Genomic DNA, 21,819 nt, shown 5'->3' with positions numbered 1-21,819 from the left:
GGCAAAGGACTGAATGTTTATTACACACCTGCTGCTTTTCCAGGTATTTACCATTCATTTACTTCTTGAAGCAACCCTGTGAGATGAGTGGCTTGCTTCATTTATTTACTTACTTATTTATTTTACAATGGTGATTTAAAAAATGAGAATACTAAGGTACAAAGAGGTTCATGAATTTGTCCAAAGTCACATAACCAGTAAGTGGTCAAGCTGGAAATTGAATGTCCACTTCCAAAACCATGTTCTTTGTCTCACATTACCCTGCCTCACTGCTTACTGACTGTTCATCACCTCAGTGCATGAATGCGACAAAGATGTCTGGCAGCTTGGTGTGTTGTGGGGAAAGCCTTGAGAGCCAGGGGACCTGGGATCGCAAGCTGATAGTGTCATTTATTAATTTGGTGGCCTTGGGCATGTTCCTTATTGTCTCTGGGCTTCAAGGACTTCATTAGCAAAAATAAAAAACATTACCCCTTTTCAGGCAATGTCAGTGTGAGAACTAGGGACAGTGTAAGTAGCGTGAGAGTCTGGTGTAGAGGAGATGTTCAATCAGTGAGAGCTACTGATGCTACCTATCATTACCGTTATCCTCAGTAAACAAATCCCTGGCTAGGGTACTTAATCAGACAGAGCTGTACTTGAGACATGTCAAAGGAGCAGTACAGAGACTGTGCATATTTGAAAGGGGGTACAAGGGAGATGGGTTCTTGATTGAATAACTGAGGCAAGATCGAAGCATAGACAGTCACTAGATTGCAAATTTCATGATGGTAGGGATTGGACTTGCTTTTCTTTTTCTTGGCATTGTCTTTCTAGAACCAAGAACAATGGATTTGAGCACAAAGTAAGTGCTCAATAAAAGTGTGTTGAATGATTGAATGAAAGTTGGTCCTTAAAACATACATTCTGAAGGGACCTAGAGGAGATGGGAGGAAATGAAAAAGGTGATTTAAAAAGACACGCAGGTCAGAGCATTTACAGTATTTACGGGAGACAGAAAGTTCAATGACAGGGTTAGAGAAGAGTCGCAGTTGGGTGAGTACATCGGGAGGTCACAAAATGAGAGTTTCAAACACAGCATGGCACTCAGTAGTAGTACTGGACGCTGTCGAAAGTTAGAAAAAAGGCTCATTCAGTAATTAGGCGATGAAGAGACCAATGGTCGTCCTTATTATAAGATAATTACAGTACTAACTCATCTGGTTATTGTGAAGATTACATAAAACATTACATACAAAAAGCTTGGCACAGTGCCTGGCACATACTGGGCACCCAGTACATTAGCTGTTATTAACATCAAATTATTATTTATCACTTTGTGACATTTCTGTGAGTAATGCTAGCAGAAGTCACGTCATGGATATAGAAGCCACAGACCAGAGAGACTTGGATGTTGATATTTGTGAAAAACCTGTATTAAGCACCATCCAGGCCCTTCAGAGGACACAGAGATGAAACTTCCTGTTACTGATTCTCCTAACACTGAGAAACTCCTCAGGACCCGATTACCAGGTGTAGAATAAACGTCTGCATGACAGGTATGATATCACTAGCCAGTTTTCTAAATTGATCCCGGGGACCCTTTCCCATGCCATCTCCTGAACCCAGGCAGTTCTCCTGCACCCAAATGCACATTCTGGGGACAAAGGGAGTAGGCAGGTCTGGGGCCTGGCCCTATCCAAACATGACTGAGCTACCTAAACCAACTGTTTAAATTCTGTGATCAATCGAAGAGTACAAGATTGGACCAAAATTTACTTTGAGTTTTTCCCCTGCTTTCAGCAGCATGGAGTCTTATGAGGAAGAACAGAGACATTGTAGACAAAATAAAGAGCAGTTTTAGAAGAAATGTTCCCTGCATAGCTGAGCATTGCGTTAGCAATTTTACAACCCACTATGAGAGTGCTTGAATAACTATAATACAAGGTAGAAAGTGATAAACACAGAGTACACAAGTGCTGTGGGAATTCAGAGGGATTATTGCAGCTAATTCAGGAAAGGCTTTGTGGAGGAGATGGGACGGGAACCGGTTTTCTCTCCAACATTTGATTTTGAAAATTTAAAATGGACAGAAAAATAGAAAGAATCACTAAATGAACACCTATATGCTTTTCAGTGGTATTCAACATTTAATAATATCTTGGTATTTGTTTTCCCTCAATGTATAAAAAAATATGCATACGTAGACATGTACATATAGTATACATATAACATATTTTTCAGAACCATTTGAGAGTAACTTACAGATATGATGGCACATCACTCCTAAATACTTAGGCATGCATCTCTTAAGAACAAGGGCTTTCTCCTACATAACCACATCATTATCACCAAAGAGAATGAGTCATAACTGAGCTCTGGGTTTTGGAGGAAAGGTAGCATTTGGATTTTTGACCACCAGCGACAGGGCCTCTTAGGCAGAGGGCACAGCGTGAGTCTAAGCCCAGATGTAGCGGCCTATTTTAATCCCATCATTTCACAAGAACCTACTCCTAGACCAGAAAGCTGAAGTGATTTGCAAAAGGCCACAGAAGCTAATTGGGAAGAGCTGGGACCAGAAGCCACATTTCCTGATTCCTTTTGCATTGCTCCTCACCCACTCCCCTTCCTGGCATAGTGCTAAATTTAGAACACGCCACTCTTGGTTTCTACACAGGGTTACCTTTCAATCAGTCTGTTAAAAAAGCTTTTGGGATGGCACCTTTCTGTGTGGGTTTCCAAGATGTTGCTAGTCTGAATTCTGCCAGTTCTCCTGGAAGATTACTGTTTAAGTAGGTGGAGAAATAGAAATAGAGATGACTAACTACATACTAGTAAGTCATGGGCAAAGCCCGAGTAACGCCCCACATTCCTGGGAAAGAGCAGTGCTGTGACCTGTGCTTTGTTCCCCCATGACCTTTGTGGCCTGGGTGTCCCTTGCCCTCCTGCTGCTTCCTACAGGGAAAGAGGAACCAGTAGATACCGGTAGCTTGCTGGGCTGTGAATGATGACACTTGGGAGCTATCCTGCCTCCACTTCTAATTATCAGTGAGACTTTAAACAGGTTCTCAATCAGGGGTGACTTTGCCCCCCAGGGGATGTTTGACTATGTCTGGAGACATTTTTGGTTGTCACAGCTGCAGGGCTGCTAGTGGCATCTAGTTGGTAGAGCCCAGGGCTGCTCCTAAACATCCTATGACAAACGAAGCATTACTCAGTCCCAAATGTCCATAGCGCTGAGGATAAGACACAGGGTGAATGGTGAATGAGTTAGATATATCACTTTCTTCAGGCCTTAATATCCTCACTTTGAAATGGGGGCACTGGGGCTAGCTCAGTGGTTTTCAATCTTTTTTTTTTTTCCAAATTGGGGAATACTGGGAACAGTGTGTTTTTCCAGGACCCATCAGCTCCATGTCAAGTCGTTTTTCAGTCTAGTTATGGGGGGCGCAGCACAGCTCCAAGTCAAGTCATTGTTTTCAATCTAGTTTTGGAGGGCGCAGCTCACTGGCCCATGTGGGAATCGAACCAGTGACCCTGGTGTTATGAGCATCACACTCTAACCACTGAGCGAACCAGCCGCCCCAATGGTTTTCAATCTTGAGAGTGTTTAGGAATCCCCTAGGCTTGTTAAGAAAGGCAGCTTTCTGGCCACATCTTTAGGGATTTTACAGTGCTCCACAGAGCAAACCTTGAGAAATGCCCCACTGGGTGGTTTCTGAGATCCTCTGGGCCCCCCTGTTTTCCAATTCTAAAAATGCAGACAACTAACAGATGTACTTAGAGTTCTTGCCAGAGTGAGTCCAGGACAAACTTGGAAACAAAAATGAACATTCTCCTTAAAATCTCCTCACACATACATATCCCTTCATGTCCATGGGCCGCACAGAATGGTGAGGTGTGAATGTGATGAGACTTGAGGTCAGCACCTTTCCACCTTTTCTATAATTCTGTAGACATGTGGTAGTGCCAGTTCTGGAACAGCTGAGGTGACAGAGAGCGGGAGACCACACACACCTCTTTCAATTCAAGCATCGACTCCGCATATGTTATTTTAGGGGAAGGGCAAGGTTGGGTGTATTGCTCCTATTGGTGAAAGCATGACTCCAAATGTACTCGTGGCTGCCAATTATTGAACAACTTCTATGTGTTCTAGAGCACTGCTCGGAAGAAATTCCTATTGTCATTGTTTAGATGAGGAGACTGAGGTTTAGAGACATTTAGTAACTTGCTCACGAGCAATGGTAGTAAGTGGCAGAGTTCACTTATCAATCCAGGGCTTTTGATTCCAAAGCTCATCCTCTGTCATGATTCCTCCTGTGAGGACTAGAGGTGACTCCAGAAGGGCAGAGGCAGGGGACGTAGGAGGCCGCCAGACACAAGCACCTCCACATGGCGGCTGTCCCCAAACTCCTACATTTGTATGTTCTTTTTTTGCTTGGAACTTAATGTGGTTATATTGGCATAAAATGAAGTGCCTATTTATGTCCTCATTCCTTCGGTATCCAAACTTCTCTCCCAAGATCAGTGTCTTCTGAAGTAGGAGGATTTTTTTTTTTTTTTTTAAATATATATGTTTTTCTCTAGATGCACTCATTTTTCTAAGGCCTCACATCAGAACTACTGAATTAGCATCTCTGGGAGTAGGGTATAGGGATGTTTATTTGGTCTGTAAGTGTCAACATTTTCACTAGTGATCACCGTTCTTTCTTTGGGTTAATATATTGTCTCCAGAAGGCTTCATTTCAAATGAAAACATGTTACATGGAAGAAGTGACATGGTGAGTCATTATCTCTGTCAACACGCTGGCAGGGGCAGGTATCAGGTTATATCTTGAGAGCAAGAAACCTACAGTAGGTAAGAATTGATGTGGAGATATATTTGGGAGAAATCTATCCATCCTGCCCAAAATGCGGTATAGCAACAGAATCCGGATGGACTCTTCAGTGGCGAGTTCCAGGTGGTCTTTTAGTACCGTTGATACTGGGCAAATAGGGAATGAATTTTATAATAAGGTTTGGTTAGAAGTGTTGATTAGAAGGAGGAGTTGCCAAAGGCGAATTGTTTTATTTTATTAAAATACGTTGATGGTAAGGATATTACAATGTGTTTTAAAGGGATTTTACACTAACATAATAACTATATTGATAGTCTATTAGATGCATTTAAAAAAGAAATGGAAATCACAGCCTTTAATGTGGTTTTGCCACTAAAAGGATAATAGTATGTTTTACCCGCTTTCTTACTGGAGTGATCTCTTTGCAACTATGTTTATACTTGGGTAGAGCATGCTTTTTAGCTAAAACTGTCAGTGATGGATCTTTGTTATTTTCTTTCCAGTATTTAGATTCTTTTAACTGACAGCTCATCTCTTTCATTTTCTAGGTTCCCAGGGCCCTTTGTTCATATCTCTGTAGTAGCACTTACCATGTTGCATTGTACTTTATCTTTTAGGTTGGTGCAAATGTAATTGCGGTTTTTGCAATTTTTAACCTCTTAAACTGAAATTACTTTTGCACCAACCTAATACTATTCATTTGCCACATTATACAATGAGAAGCGCCTAAGAAACAGAAACGGGATATTATTCATTTTTGTATACCCATTGGATGGCACAGAGGAAGCATTTAATAAATGTTATCAAATGAAAAAAAAATGAATGTATTGTTTTTCCAATATAAGCCAAGTTTTGCTTTGGTAGGCCCTCATTGACCATAAACTTAGAAATGTAAATGAAAATATTTTCTGTTTGTATAGGAAGGTAATACTATTGATCTGCTGTCACTATGAAATGACAACATGGAGTGGGTGATTTACTAGGAGTAATGATGAAATAGCAGAGGTCAAGCCCCACCTTTAGCCCAAGTTTCTTAGAGTCAAACATATTTCACACCAGTACCTTTTGCTGTTTTTATTGTTACTAGGTCTTTAATTTTCCTTTATCTCTATTTTTGAACACAAAGACAAAATGTATTTTTGCAGAAAATAGAAAATATAGACATGCCTCGGTTAGGGTTCTTTGGTTTTCAGTGGTAGAAACAAACATGACCTCATTTAGCCAAGAAAATAAAGTTTATTGAAAGGCTATAAGGAAGCGTCCAGAATTGACAGGAGGCAAAAGAACCAGTTTAGAAATAGGACAACAAGAAGGGCAGCTCTAGGCATTAATGAAGGAGGAATTTGATTGCTTAGTTCAGGTTCCGCTGTGGGATTGAATGGAATCTGACATTTTTCTGTCCCAACGTAACTCAGCTAAAATGTCTTATTCGCTCATCTTACGATGCATGATAGGTCCTTGGCTTACACTGGGCTGGTGAGTGAAAAGATCTGGCCAAGGAACCATGAGAGACCTTTTTCCGCTTCCCTAATGACGAGCAAGGAAACTTAATTGTGATCCCATCAAGATACACACATGAGGAAGAGACGATTTTCCAAAAGGAAATTGAGGTAGCAGTGGAGAGCAGGAATGCATGCTGGTAGATTAAAAAAAAAAAAAAAAAAAAAAAAGATAATTGTTTAAACTATTATCATGCCACCACATACAGATAGCAGTTGGTGTTTTTCGTTTTCTTTCCAGACACTATTTTAATCATAATGATAAGACCCAGACTAGGATCTTACTATATATAATTTTGTCTCTCTTTTAAAAAAATTAATATATGTCATGAGCATTTCCCCATTAAGCATTTTTCTGATTGCAGCATACAATTTCATCTTTTGGCCATTCCACCTACTCTCCAGGAAGACATTTTGACTATTTTCAGCTGTTGTAACACAATGACTCCAGGGCTTTGGAGTTCTGGAGAATTGTATTGAAATTCCGGCTCTACCATTCCCTAGTTAAGTGCTCGTAGGTAAACTAACTTCTGAGTCTCAGCTTTCCTTATTATAAAGTGGGAGAAATTCTAGTAAGTACCTTACAGATTTGGACATGCTGAGTTTGAAGTGATTGTGGGATATCCAAGAATATGGGGGTGGGGGGAGAGTTGTAGACTAGAGGTATAGATTTTTTTTTTTTTTAGAAAAAACCTATTCTTAGGGGACATTTGAAGCCCTAGGAGGAGTTGAAATCAGCCAAGAGGAGATGGTAGAGAGGGAAAGGCAGGGAGCCAAGGATTCAACCTGACCTGGGCACAGGACTATTGAGTGGGAGAGGGAAGGGAAGTGCAAAAGCCATCTGATAAGGAACAGATGGTAGCAGGGTGAAAGAAGGAGCATGAAAACAGTGTGGACGTGAAAGGACTTGTTCTAAGAAGAGAACAGAGGGAATAATCAGAGAGTAACCATAGAAAGAAGAAACAAGTGGGGTCAAGAATGGAGGAGGCAAGGGAGGCCCTGTCAGATGTAGTAGTGCAGGCACTCAGATAAGGTCTGAAAATGGCCGTTGGATTTGGCAACTAGGAGGTCTTTTGTATCCTTGGCTGGCACTGTTTTCATGGAGTGGAGGGTCAGAAGCTAGAGAAGGATATACAATAGTTATAGAGGGTACTTTCAAAACGTCAGTCTAAACAAGGAATGACGAAGGTTGGAGAAAAGCTAGAGGAGATCAATGGAAGAATTTTTCTTTTTAAATATGTAAGAGACTTAAATAAGGCTTTAGGCTGATGGAAAGAAGACAGTCAAGAGGGAGAGAGTATAGGCACAGTAAGAAAAAGGAATTCAGTCATCTGCACATTTATTTACTTACCAAGTTAGAATAAAGTTTCAACTATGCACTCAGATCTGTTCTATGCACTGTGGATACAGTAACAATCAAGACAGTTTAAGTCACTGCTTTCATTGGGAGTGTACTCTACTAGGAGAAAAAAGACAATACACCATGACAACAGCACAATGACGCCACCACGAAAGTAACTCAGGAAGAAAAAATTTGAGAAAAATTGTACTCAGAGCCTCAAAGTGAACTCACTCTTTAGTGATGAGTGGTTGCTTTAGATTGCATATTCAGAGGTGGGCTCAGGAGGTGCCGCATAATCTGCGGCCTATGTGACGTGAAACAGACAGTTGTGCAAAGATCAGTAATAAGAGATTCCAAGTAGAGGAAAGAGATAGCGCGATGGTTTTCAGAAGAGCTTGACATATCTGAGGAACAACAAGAAGGCCTGAGTAATGGATCAGGAACAGAGCTGAGATGTGATCAGAAAAGAAGGGACTGGCCAAATATTGAAGAACATTACAGGCCGTGGTTTTATTCTAAGAGGGACTAGAAGCCACTGGACGGGAATGATGCGATTCTATTTGTTTCAAAAGGATCATTCTGGTTGCTGTGAGAATATAATTTAGGGGGCAGGGCAGAAAATGGAAGCCAGTCAAGACGTTATTGCTGTAGTCTAAACAGGAGATGGGGTAGCTCGGACTACCTCGGTGATGACAAGACATTGATGGATAAGACCATATTTCAGAACAGTCAAAGGCCATGCTGGTGGATTAGATATGGACAGGTGGTGTGTGAGGAAACGAGGAATCAAGAAGGGCTCATTGCTGGAGGACTTGAGTGGATAGTGGCTTATTTTATTGAGATGGAAGAAAGTGGGGGCTATGTGTAAATTAAGATTATTATGCTTCAATAAAGCTGAATTTTATTTTATTTATTTATTTATTTATTTTTGAGTTTTGTCCTGGACATGATAAGGGGATGATTGATGGAGAAGTGACTTGGAGGAACTTTCATTGCCTCTCTTATCACTAGCCCCATAATTGCAGTTGTACTTCCAAGGCTCCAGGTTACTGAAAGCATTAAAAAACAAAACACAACATTTTGAAGTATTAATTTTTTGGTTTCACCCACTATTTACTGTGGTCATTTGTCCATCTTTCTGCTTTTTGGTTCCATGTTATGGCTTCTGACTCACCTGTCTGGTTCTGGAAAATCATGTATCTTTCTTCTGATTTATTACTCAGCGCCCCATCTGAATTTCTGCCGTGCATACTTCCTTGGTCTCAGCATTAGTCTCAGCTTCAAGCTACTCCAGATGTCATCACGTGTTCCTTAACCTGGTTTGCCATTTCACAGAACCAGACTAAACGGAACTTGCTATCCAGAATCTCCTGATGTCTCCCATGTATGGCAGGAGATTTCAGCCATTTATATATAATCTGTTAAACTACTAGATAAATTCAGTTAATATCTTATACATTTTGTTATTGCTATTCTTAAGAAAATTCCCCTTTGTTACAATTACCAGTTTAAACCCATTTCCGGTTAGGGTTCTTATAAAAATGTCTGGATTTAGGTTTTTATTAAACTGGTACGTGGATACACCCATATCGTAAGTCACCATCTTCTCTTACTTAAACTGCTGAAAAAGTCTCCTAACTGGTCTTTCTTTGTCTAGCCAATTCATTCTCCCCAATATAGCTAGGGTAATTTCTGCAAAGTAAACTGGATCCTAGCAGTCCCCTGCTTATGATTTTATTGGATAAAACTTGCGGACCCTTGGCAGAGATATTGGGAATCACCAATGGTCCATGTGCTTCCTACATTATCTAGACTCTCTTGCAGTTAGTTGAGTCTTTGTGACTAGTTCTGGACAGCAGGAGATGAGTGTGTCTCTTTTGGGTCAAAGCATTTAAGAGCTGGTGTGCCAGTACCACACACTCTCTTCCCTTGTTGTTGTGACTCTGAAAGCCACATGTTGGAATGGCAACATCAAAAGATGGCAAGATCCTGGGTGTCTGAGTTAGCCCAAGGAGAAGAACTTCCCTGAAACGGCATATGACCTGCATTAGAATTTACTTGACAGGGAAATAAATCTTTGTTGGTTAAGCCACTGAGCTTTAGGGTTCTATTTCTGCAGCACAGCCTAGCCACTGGAGTAATGCACATGGCTAGCAAAGCCCTGCAGACTCTAACTCCAGCCCTTGTCTCCAGCTTGTTCAACTCCGCAGGCAAGCGGGCAGACTTTCACTTCCTCCAAGGTATGATGCTTTCTTCTGCCTCTGTTTTTTTCCCATTGCTGGGCAGTGTTTGCCTCTTCCCCTTCCCACCTCCAACACATTTTTTTTTGGCTAAGTCTTACTCATCCTCAGGTCACAAGCCTCACCATCACTTCCTCAGGGAAACCCCCATAGCTTTCCATCAGCTTTCTCCTTATACATCATTGCAATTACTTGTATTTAGCCAAATCCGTCTGCTGTGCTTTGCCAACATGCAGACACTGTCCTTACGTGTCCCTGATCACTGGGCCCTACACAGCGCCTGCCATTTTAGGAATGACTCAATAAATATCTGTTGAGTGATGGAATGATTGATTGAATGAATGATTGGCAAGAGACAAATAAATGTGAATGGGATAAAGGTTACAAAAAAGGGAGATGTGACATACGAGATCCAGTTTGTGCAGAAACTAAGCTTGGCCATGGTTGGGGCATTCTGCATAGCCATGTAAAATACTGATTCTAACTGATCCTTCTCATCTATGCTCTGTGATACCATGTGAGTTATTTGAATAAAAATGAAATCTTTCCTCATTAGAAATCCCTGGTGGCTTTCTACTGCATGTACGGTAATGTTCAAATACCTCAGCATGATATAGGAGTCAATTAAAGACTGGCCCCTACTTTCCTCATCTCCTAACACTGCCTTCATTCGTCCCATACATATTTCGCTTCAGTCAAAGCAAATACCTCATCCTCTGTGAAATGTGTGAAGCTCCCATCTTGCTGCCCAGCTAACTCATATTTTAAGACTCAGCTTAAATGTCACTTGCTCTGTAGAGAATGCTTCAAGCTTCCCAATGTTAGATACTCAGTATTTGGGGCTCTGATAATGCTGTGTCTTTTTGTAACACTTAGAGCATAGTTGTTTGTTTCTGTGTGTGTCCCTCTCACTAAAAAGGGAGATCCTCTGGATAGGGGCTATGTGCAAATCACTCATCTTTTATTTCCTCTTGCAGTGCCTTGCCAAAAGGGAAGCTTTAGGAATGCTTGTTGAGTGAGTGAATGAATGAATGAACAGGAACAAAGCTGGAACATTAAAATGAATAAATTTCTTGTTTTGTTTTTTTGTTTTAAAATATTTTCTTGAGTGAGTACATAGGGATGGAAATGGGTGAAAAATAGCTTCTTTAAAAATCTATTTTCCACTTTTATTTTTCTCTTAGGACCAACTAGGTTTCAGAGAGCTACATAATATGTACAGTATAGTTCATACTCCATGGCTATTTATGGTGTGGTAACAAAATTTATCCAGAATGCACGTACCTTTGATTTCTGACAAATAGAAAATAGCTTTTCCAAATTATCTTAAAATGAATGCTCTGCGTATATTTTAAAATCTGAGCTTTTCTTTTAAAAGTCTGTTTTCCTTCTGGGACACATAAACACATTTTTCCTATGTTGGGAGAAGGATGTGTTTGACTTACATTTTTCTTGTCTTCCAATTTTAAGTATTTTTTGAATTGTCTTTTTAAAATTTTTTATAGTCATTCAGCCCTGAGCCCTGGGAAAATCCCGTTTCCCCTTCCTCATTGAGGATATTATTGTGAAAGATTATTAGTCTTAACAACTCTCCAAGATTGTGTCACTGGCCTAGAATACTAGATTGATAAAAACAAACAAACAAACAAAAAAAAAAAACAAAAAAACTCAGATCTCAGTAAATTGACTACTTTTTTGTTTTAATTCTTTTTTTTCAGTTACAGTTGACGTTCAATATTATATTAGTTTTAGGTGTACAGCATAGTGGTTAGACATTTATATAATTTACGAAGTAATCCCCCCATTGGTCTAGTACCCCTGACACCCTACATCGTTATTACAATATTATTGACTATATTCCCTATGCTGTACTTTACATCCCTGTGACTATTTTGTAACTGCCTATTTGTACTTCTTAATCCCTTCCTCTTTTCTCCCCAGCCCCCTAACCACTCTCCCACCTGGCAAGCATCAGTTTGTTCTTTGTATCTGTGAGTTTGTAATTGAATTGACTTCTTAAGAGCCTATTGAAATGCTCATGTAAACACCCAGTATAGTAGATCTGGTTTGTTCCTATAGCACATCCGTCTTGTACCCTTGTTGCTCCTCCCGCTGCTCCCCACCCTATAGTTGCTGGGAAGGCTTTGAAAAGTAGCTACTCAATCACTGGAGCAGACAGTCTAGTAATAAATAATGCTTTGAGCCACACCATGCGTAGCTCAAGAGCTTCAGTTGGGGGAAGGGGCATGAGAGTTTTTAAAGGAGAAAGATTCTTTCTCTTCCAGATCAGTCTAGTGTATTCAGCAAGATCATAAAAAAAATAAACATAAAGATGTCAGTCGGCAAGGAAGGTGGCTGGTTTCAGTTATGCGTGGTCTAGAACTGTCAAACCTGACATATTCCACTTTAACTTGGCTAAAAGATTTCTAACATCATCTCCAGAACTGTCAAAAACAATTTGTGTGTGTGTGTACGCGCACACATGTAGGTGGTTCTGTACATATATATTTTTATCCTGCAGGGACAATTGCGTTTTGGCTTACAGGTATAAAGTTCTGTTTTCCTCTGTCAGGTGACCATGGGTTTTGTCATACTCAGCAGGCTTTTTGTCTAATGCATTGACACCTTAATGAAACACAAAAGGTAGATTCATCAAAGGAGACAAGATTACATGAATCATAAATGGAGAACATCACGGAGGCTCGCAACAGTAATAATAAATTGCAGCTATTGTCCACAGAAACTTGCTTTTCTAAGGTACTTTTGATAATTACCTGTCATTGTTTTAGTAGCAACACCCACTACTTGAATTGATGAATTTTATTTATACCGCATGAAATTCTTATATTTGCCTCTTGAAGTGCATTCTTTTCCCAGGCATGACTAGGGCAGGTGTTATTTTATTTTTCCAGGAGGGGAACGTGGCATTGTTGAATTTGACACATGTAAGCATTGCTCTCTGTTTGAAGGGAAGAAAAAAAACAAAACAAAACAAAAGGCAACAAAGAAACCTCAGCCTTAATAGGGAAACACAAGGAGAGAACTGTAGCTTGGATGGTTTGGGGGCAAGGTGTGTGTGTGTCTCCAGCACAAGGGCACTTATTCCTCTCTCTGAGGTTGTCTTAACTCATGATATCTGTCAGGTGACATGTTGAAACTTCAATGAAATATCTGTACAAAGAGCAAGAGGGGAGATGGGAAAAATGGAGTCTGAAAGTATATGTTAGGAAGGTAGAAACTTCAAGGATTATATAGTTTGCCTTTATTTAAAGAATGTCCTAATATAAATGAATTTAATAAAACTACAAGCACTTAAAAGAGAATGGATAGCCCATTGGTTCCGTTCTTTAGGTTTAACTCAGAACTAGAGGTGGGGGGATTAGTTGCACAGGACAATGTGGTAGGAACCCCCATATTTACATCAGAGAAGGAGAAAGCCCCAAATCAGGAGATTGTGCCCTGGTATCAATGCTACTGTGTGGTTTGGGACAACTAGTCTGGTTGGGCCTCAAATTCCTTATTTATTAAATGAAAAAGTTGGGCCAGATCCTATCCAGCTTTAAAATTCATTTTTAAAAAAATCTTAGTATCTCTAACTCTTCATACAGTGTTTGACATAAACTGGGGATCAGCCTGTGTTTACTAAATGAATAAAGAAATGAATGAGTGTTTCTCTTAGACGTAATTTACCTCTATAGGTCCCTTGTTCAGTCCATTAAATAGATGGATTTCAGAATTACTAGGGTCATCAGTAAGGAGAACACATTTAATAAAGGCATATTTTCTGATTTCTTACTATGTGTGGAAGGCGGCCTCTGAGATGGGCTCCAGCGACTGCCACCTCCTAGTCTTCATGTCCCTGTGCAGTCCTTTCCTCTTGAGTGTACAATCAACTCACTTCTAATAAGTAGAATATAGCAGAAATGATGGGTTGTCACTTCTGAGATCAGGCTACCAAAAAACGGTGATCTCTCTCTCTCTCTCTCTCTCTCTCTCTCTGAGGAAGCTGGCTGCCAGTGTTGTGAGCGGCCCTGTGAGAGGCCCACATGGCAGAGAACTGATACATCCACACACCATCCAGCAGACTTGAGACTGCCATTAGTCACATGAGTAAGCTTGGAGGGGGATCCTTCCCTAATCAAGCCTTAAGATGATTGCAGCCTCGCAACAGACTCTGAGCCATGCCCAGATTTCTGACCCACAGAAACTGAGAGATGGTAAATGTTTGTTATTTTAAACTGATAAGTTTTGACGTAGTTTGTTACACAGCAATGGTTGACTAATATGATACGTGGCAGAAAGAACCTAAGTCAGACAATTTAAGGTGCATATAATCTAAATAGAGATATGACAAATATACCAATAATTATCATGCACAATTGTAATAGTAATAATAACCAATTCCCATACAGAGCTTACAATTGGCCCCAAACTGATATATGCACATATGACGTCTGACAATTAAGTTCATGAACTCATCCTAGAAGTTCAGCCTCATTGCTGAGTATCAATACAGTCACCTTCGAAGTACTCCCCTTGGGAAGCTATGCACCGACGCCAGTGCGAAGTCCACCCTTGAGAGCAATTTTGGAACTTTCTGGAATGGCCATCAGAGCTGTCATTGTATTTGACCTTTGATGTCTTGAATGTCATCAAAATGTCTTCCTTTCAATAGTTTCTTTATCTTCTGGTAAAGAAAGAAGTCACTGAGGGCCAGGTCAGGTGAGTAGGGTGTGTGTTCCAATACAGTTATGTGTTTACTGGCTAAAAACTCCCTCACAGATAGTGCTGTGTGAGCTGGTGCATTGTCGTGATGCAAGAGCCATGAATTGGTGGTGAAAAGTTCAGGTCGTCTAACTTTTTCACGCAGCTTTTTCAGCACTTCCAAATAGTAAACTTGGTTAAGTGTTTGTCCAGTTGGTACAAATTCATAATTAATAATCCCTCTGTTATCAAAAAAGCTTAGCAACATCGTTGCAACAAGTTCACAAACTTAATTGTCACACGATGTGTGTACAAACATATGTACACACATATAAATATATATACACATATAAAAATATATATGTACATGAATATATATCATATATAAATATATATTAACCCACTTAAATATATACAACAACACTCTGAAGTACGTGACATAACTATGCTCATTTTGCTGATGAAGACATGGATTCACAGAAAAGTTAAGTAAATTGCCCAAGGTCACACAGCTAGTTAAGGCAGGAAACAGTAGGCCAAAAGCTTAAACCCAATTTCCAGATGGCCTCCTTGTTAGCACTAAGCTGTAGTGTACCCATAAATGACATAACGGGAGTATCATGCAAACATAAGGGGCTCAGAAAGCGTGATTGCATCCAAGTTGGGGGATAACAATAGGATTTAATGGAGGAGGTGAATCATGAGATGGGAGGGATTAAACACAGTGACATAGAAGCATGATATATGAACAGAGTTCCCTGTTGCAATGGACTGAATGTTTATGTTCTCCCCAAATTCATTTTATATTTTACTAAGTGTATATGACTGTTGCTAAAATTGCCGCTAACATTCGTTCATTCTTTTGGTAATCATTTCTTTATTTATTTGTGCCAGCAGTGTGAACACATCGCATATCATTCAGTTCCACTTTGCCCAGCACAGACATGAAGTCAGCCTGCAGGGTGAGAGTAAGCTGTAGCTGCCCGTTTTCTTGCTGGGTGTGGACTCCCTGCTGAAGAGGTTTCAAGGCTCCCATTCTACCATCTGGGATCCCAAGAGTTCAACTCAGATGCAGAGACTCATTTTCAGAGGTGTTGCATTTGCATAATTTTACAGCTGGGGATATCAGTAGCTCAGGTAAATCAAATAACTTTGCACCTCTGCACAAATAAAAATGTGTTCCCTTTCCCTAGGCCCTCATCATCATTTTATAACCATTCCTTAGGTTCTGGCTTTTTCTCAGACCTCCTCCCCCTCTTGCATCTCATGCTCAGAAATAACTTTGGCTCTGTAGCCGTTTCACTCTGCCCTACCTCCCTGTGATTCCACAGGAATACAAGGCTTAGCAATCATGGTGGAGAAAGGCGGGAGTCTCAATCTTGGGTGACTGGGCTTGAATCCTGTTTCTGGATCTTCAGAAGCCAAGTGATTGATGTCTCCTGACCGGCCAGCAGTGGTAGCCTCCTAACTTGTCTCCTTGTACTCTTTCCTACCTTTAATTTTTCTCTACATGCAGTGGACAGAGTATTCACTCAAAATAATTAATTTACTATTTTTTAAGTTTAAAAACAATGTGTGAATATAGGTTAAAAAAAGGAGTTAAATTCAAAGTACATGTAATGAAATTCTCTCTACTAAGTCAGACCCATGTCCCCAAGGACCTCTTCCTGTAAGCAACCACATTTACCAGTTTATTATACATTTTTCAGAGATAGTCTCTGTATATAAGATGTATGCACATATATTTGATGAATTTTTTCTTCTATACACAAATGTTTTTAATATATAAATTTGATCATGACATACAACAGACACTCTCCATTAACCCTAGGAAAATATCCAAAAATTTTAACATGACCTTCAAGCCCCTGCACGGTCTGGCGTGTCCTTCACTGTACATCCTTTTCTTATGCCTCTTCATTTTCTGTTTTTTACACAAGACTTACATCAGGTCTGCGAACATCTAATCTCTCACATCGGGTTCTTTGTACATGTTTCTATCTTTGACTAGAATAACTTTCTGCCTGGAATGGACATTGTGGTTGACTTTTCCGCATATATCTCATCTATGTTCAGCAGCCATATAACTTAGATGGAACAGTCCCATTCTAGAGTTGAAGGTGACACAAATCCCGTCCTCCTTACCGAAAGATTGGTCCAGGTAACCAAGACCTAAGTCAACCAAGAGGCTTCCACTGGTTAGAAGGACTGGTTAGGAGCAGCCTGATCAGCACGCAGAGGCCACTCTCTCGGTCTCTCTGCGAATGTGAACAAAAACTGGTTCTTGTTGGAGCACATCAGGATAGAAACCAGGAGACTGATACCAATATACACAATTTGGCAGAACTGTTAGAATCTTAGAGACACAAAGCCAGAGCCTTGATCAAATTGTGCGGAAGCTCTACCAATAAATACTTTATAGTGCCTTGAGCAAATTTGCATTGGGATTTATTTGACTTATGGACAACTGAAAACATCTGAATACACTGACCTTGTTATAGCTGGCAAACTCTTGCCCAGTCTCAAAGCCTCATAAATGTTACCTCCTCAGAGAGGCTTTTTCTGACTTTCCCAGACTAGATTGGGTCTTCCTTTAATCTGTTTTCCTTCAGTATTCTTGTCACAATCGTAGTGAACTACAATTTATTTATTTATTTGTTTGTTTGTTTGTTTATTTATTTATGTCCCTCTCTCAGAGGACCATAAATTCAATGAAGTTGGGGCTATGTCTGGCTGCTTCACTGCTCCAGCCCCAGGTCCCTGGCATGTATCTCACACTTAGTAAATGCTCACTAAATATTTGTTGGATAAAAAGGGAATGAATGGTAGAATTGATTGTGAAGAACTTGATCATTCACAGTGATTTTTAAATTAAAGTTAGTAGTATTCCCATAGCTCAAACTGGAGTTTTTGGAATCTTTGGACAAACTTGGGCAATGTATCCTGAGTCCCCAGGAACTTTTACTGGCTATGATTTCCATCACTGACTCTCTGTGGAGAAGATAGGTGGGTGACAGTTCAGAGCCCCATTTCAATGCAGGTAGGACTCCTGGCTTAGAAACCTGGATCTTTCATATGCTGGGTTTCCGGTCTTGGGAAAGTTACTCAGCTTCTTTTAAGCCTCAATTTATCTTTAAAATGAGGATTATAATAGTGTCTGCCTCATAGGGTCATTGTGAGAATTAAATGATATAATGCATATAATGTACCAATCTCAATAATAAGTACTTGTATATAGTATTTCCTGCCACACAGTAAATACTTATAAACATATTATGTGATACATATAACTACTTGCTACTATTGTTAGAATTTAGAGTTGGACCTCAATTTCTAAGGCTGCAAAATAAGGTTTCTTTTAACTTTACTACAGGGTTTAGAGGGGCTTTACTTATGAATGATTTAGCATACATAGGATTGACCTAATGCTGGATTTAAAAAAAAAAAAAAAATATTTCTGCTTGTTTCAGATTCTTGTTTCACCCCATGATTTTGAACAGGGATTTTTCTCAGAAAAGATAATGGATTTGAAGGAGTACTTATATTGATTTACTGTTGGTTGTCTGTTGAAATGTAAATAGCCCTGAGTGTGCCACTCACTAGGGCAGGCTAGTGCTTTTCATAATGGACAAAATAGCCTTGTTTTACTTTAATAACCTGCTTGTGGTCAAACCAGTCATGGGATTCCTTAAACACAGCAGAATGCCTGCTATTGTCATTTGCGTATCAGTGACGAGACATCTCTCTGCTGTTGCTATTACACAGCACTGCCACTTCCCTAATTTGGGAATTGTACTAAGGAGTCGAAATGTGAAATGCACACATCTGTCTCCTTAATACAGACACACATATCCTAACCATGTAGCAGCTGCTGATGCAATCACACAAGTTACCAATTATATATTCGTAGAAGTTAGAAGGCTTAGAAATAGATCGTCCACTACCAATATCTTATGGACATGTCAGGTCAGACAATTAAGTTTGCGAACTCATTCTAGAAAAAGTGCTACATACCTCATTGCTGAGTATCACTATGGTCACCTTCGAAGTACTCCCCTTGGGAAGCTATGCACCGACGCCAGCACCTAGTTCCCTCTTCAAAGCAATTTTGGAACTCTTTTTCTGGAATAGTCATCAGAGCTGTCGTCGTGTTACCCTTCATGTCCTGAATGTCATCAAAATGTCTTCCTTTCAATATTTCCTTTATCTTCAGGTAAAGAAAGAAGTCACTGGGGGCCAGATCAGGTGAATAGGGAGGGTGTTCCAATACAGTTATTTGTTTACTGGCTAAAAACTCCCTCACAGACAGTGCCGTGTGAGCTGGTGCATTGTCGTGATGCAAGAGCCATGAATTGTTGGTGAAAAGTTCAGGTCGTCTAACTTTTTCACGCAGCTTTTCCAGCACTTCCAAATAGTAAACTTGGTTAACTGTTTGTCCAGTTGGTAAAAATTCATAATGAATAATCCCTCTGATATCAGAAAAGGTTAACAACATTGTTGCAACAAGTTTGCGAACCTAATTGTCAGAACTTGTATATGTGTATCTTTCTCCTACAGAAGTATGCTATGATTAATCATTTTTGGATGCATTAGGCGAGGTAGTCTTAACTAATAATGAAAAAATAACATTACTTACTCAGGAAACTCTTTGACTTTAAAACTCAGAGGAAAGAACCCAATACTTGTTTTCTCTGCTTATTACCCCATTCTCACCTATCTGTTTTCCCAGAGTTAGAAAGAGACCTTTCATTTTACTGATTTGGAAATAAATATGCGTGTGAGTCTATTGCCCAAGGGCTATTGAGGGCAAAGTGGTTGGACACAGAATTTTGTGATTGTCGACTGACTGACGCCTAGGGCTTCACAGGAAGTGAGGACTGTTTACTCAGTGATTGTCTCTACTCTGACAAGCCCTAGTGTAATGCTTTTAATAATCTCTTTAGGTGACCTTAATGGCTGCTGAAGCATTAAACAGCAGTTTGACTACAGAGCCACAATTCATTTGGGCATGGATTTGTTCCTCAGACCAGTTCACTGGCACTGCAGAGCCGAGGATACACTCTCCGACACTGTGTCATACTAGTTGTAGTTGTGCTCCATACTGTGAAAAAAATCAAGTATGGTAAATATCCATGTATTAGATTTCTTTTTTTTTAATCGAAATTGGTTATCAATAGTGTGCTCTTCCCTAGAAAAATGCAAGGAACACACATATACACACACAAACACATGAAATAACAGTATTTATATCTTTTATAGGCTTGACACTCATCCAGATTCTATCTGGGAATTAAGTCACCTAACTCCTTTCCACAGCAATCCAATGAGACATATGCTACTATTGTCCATTTTTTTCTGTTGAGCAAGTGAGGCAGGGAGAGGTCTAGTACGGTGCCCATGGCAGGAGTATAAATGTGAAATATACACCTCTATCTCTTTCATACAGACATAGACATACTAACAGGAGGCAATACTGCTGGGGCAGTTAACCGGTTGATCTATTATATATGTGTAGAAGTTGTAATGGTAAGAAATGAAATAAATTGTCCACCCCCAGTATCTTACTATATAGATGGTAGATGGTAGAGATGTTAATGATAATAACACTGAGTGTTTTCTAGGCCAGGCCAGGCACTCTGTTAAGGGCTGCATGTGTATTATCTCATTCATTCCTCACAACAGCCCAAGGAGAGAGTTATTATGCTTATTTCAGAGCAACAAAAGTTAAATGCTTTTTCCCAAATCTAGGAAGCAGCAGAGCAGGGATTTAAACTCCTGAACTTGTGTGAAAACCACTGATCAGTAGTGCCTCTAGATGGAAAAACTCTTTGGTCAGGTGTCAGGGAGAATGGTGTGGGTCTCCTGCAGGGCAGGCGGCAAGGACAGTGAACTCACTTGTTGGGTTTCTGCTCCCTCTACCAAACCTTGCAATCTTTCCAGTCCTTCATTCTCATGTCCCTTGCCTCAGCTGCACACTTTCTTTTCCAATATTCCCTTTCTTTAAGAGCTAGCTAGCTCAGGCTTGTTAGCAGATGGCCAGTCTGAGAACCTACTTCACAACCATATATAGTGGGTGCAAATGAGTTAATATGTTCCAGATACTTCCATATTTTTTGGCATAGAATCGAACCAGTATAATCACAACCTGTCATCCTTCACAGGCAGCAGTCATTTTTTATTCGTTCACTAAACATTGAGTGGCTGTGATGGCCGGGCACTGTGTTAGGCCTACATTAGTACTTGTGACAGGAGTATTTGGGAAATGCAGTGTCCAGTTCATTGGAGTGACTTAAATGGAGGAAGTCTTGGGCATGTTGGCAGGCATGCTTTTTGGCTCCTCTCAAGTCACGTTAACTCAATGGACGTTGACTCTGCTTATCTAAAGGGCTGGTCTCATTGGCACCATGTTTGAAAAAAGTGATGGAGTTTTATTCCATTGTGGAAAAAAAAAAGAAAGAGCTTGTTTGGGGGCAGATGAACTTTTTCAGACGTAGAAGGTGCCATTTTTCTGACCTGAAACATAAAAGATATGAAATGGAACTGAGCTGACATGACATCATGAAGTTCAGCTTCAAAAGAGAACTTTACATTAGTTTTCATAATGTGATTGGGATATTTTTATAATTTTTTTGTTGTTAATTTGTCTTAATAACTGTGTTTTCCTTTTGCCCATTTGTACGCCATTAGAGAGGCTGTTTTCTCTGGTCAGGCCTTGCCACTGCTGTACTGTCATTTTTTTTTTTTCCTAATAGAACTTTATTTCATACAGGATGACCATGATCTGTAAGTACTTTGTTGGGAGGCCTCCCTGACCCTAGAAGAGGCAATTTATGGTGACACAAGTAAGTCAGAAGACTCAGAGCTAAATCACGCAGGATTTTTAGATCTAATGAAGACTCCGTCAGGCTTGATTTGGATCTAGTTAATGAAGGTCTGATCAAATCTGCTGTCTTCATAACATTGTGAGTCTTTTGGGCCACTAAATGATTTTCCTTGTTTTTCTGCACAGAGACAAGGCTGAGGTCGAGTTGTCAATGGAAGCATTTGTGTGTCACAAGTCATCAGGAGTCATGTGTTTGGTAGAGCACTTGCTAAGTCATCTTAGATAGGCTGTTTAATCTTTTTTGGTTTTGTTGCTCCATCTGTGAAAGCATGATAACACACACTGGACTTCTAAGGAAAGTGTTATTTGGAAGGATATAGAAGGTATGTTACTT

At 40.0% G+C, this 21,819-nt stretch overlaps 1 long non-coding RNA gene across 6 annotated transcripts in view; it reads left to right on the top strand.

Annotated features, from left to right (window-relative positions):
- Positions 1–13,653: 13,653 nt before the first annotated feature.
- The window catches only part of LOC109452868 (uncharacterized), a 92,585-nt gene continuing 84,419 nt past the window's right edge, over positions 13,654–21,819 (top strand). For 2 of the 6 annotated variants that reach the window (XR_016022469.1, XR_016022466.1), the window contains exons 1-2: positions 13,654–14,115; positions 15,497–15,739. This is a non-coding gene — a long non-coding RNA (uncharacterized LOC109452868). The remainder of the gene's footprint in view (positions 14,116–15,496; positions 15,740–21,819) is intronic. The other 4 variants (XR_016022471.1, XR_012493877.2, XR_016022468.1 and 1 more) reach the window with 4 other exon arrangements.

The sequence above is a fragment of the Rhinolophus sinicus genome, chromosome 1, assembly GCF_057876585.1.
Source record: "Rhinolophus sinicus isolate RSI-liver-muscle chromosome 1, RSI-T2T, whole genome shotgun sequence".
NCBI lineage: Eukaryota > Metazoa > Chordata > Mammalia > Chiroptera > Rhinolophidae > Rhinolophus > Rhinolophus sinicus.
Note: the sequence above shows the minus strand (reverse complement) of the source record. Positions and strands in the feature narration are given on the sequence as shown.